We start from the raw sequence: 975 nt of genomic DNA on the forward strand, positions 1-975 counted from the left end.
AAACAGAATATAAACATTATTCTTACATATATATTTCAAAATTAATTATAGGCATATAATAATATATAACATATACATATTGGCATTTTATTTTAAATAAATAAATACATATAGGCATATATATAAATAAAACCCATAAAATATCATATATTAAAAAATATACATAAATATACATATATAAAAAATACAAAAAATAGGCAATTTTATTTAACTTTTAAATCCCTATTTCATTTGATATTACATATAAATAATACATAGGGGTTTTATAACATATATATACAATTTCATATAGGCATATATATACCTATATATACCAAAATATAGGATATATAAATATATAAATTTAAAATAGGGGATATATTTTTACATATATATACAATACAAAAGGAAATCATAATAGACATTAAAATTTTACAAAATAAAAATATTTCATAAAATTTTAAAAATAAATTTTATACATACATATAGGGCCAAAAAAATTTTTCCTAACCATATATATACAATAGATAACCCTTTTAAAAAACAAAATATAAAAAAATACATATAGGCAAAATATAAAAATAAAAAATAAAATTAAAAAATATACATTAAAAAGGAAAATATACAAAATATATACAAAAAATATAGGCATAATAAAATTTTATAACCCCTTTTACATTAAGGGATATATATACATAATATACATTTAATTTTAGGGGATAAAAAACTATAATAATACAAAACATATCCATTATATTATAACAAAATATAAAAACCCTATACATTTTAACAAAAGGATATAATATTAAAAATTTTAACATAATATACATATATATATACAAAATACCATAAAAAACATATTATTAAAAATAAATATACATATAAGGGAAAATTTAAAACAAAATACATATAGGGATTATATACATTAAAATTAAAAATACACTATACATATAGGCATATTATACAAAAATATACATAAAATTATAAAGGAAAAAA

This window comes from Penaeus monodon, chromosome 34 (genome assembly GCF_015228065.2).
Source record: "Penaeus monodon isolate SGIC_2016 chromosome 34, NSTDA_Pmon_1, whole genome shotgun sequence".
In the NCBI taxonomy this organism is placed as follows: Eukaryota; Metazoa; Arthropoda; class Malacostraca; order Decapoda; family Penaeidae; genus Penaeus; species Penaeus monodon.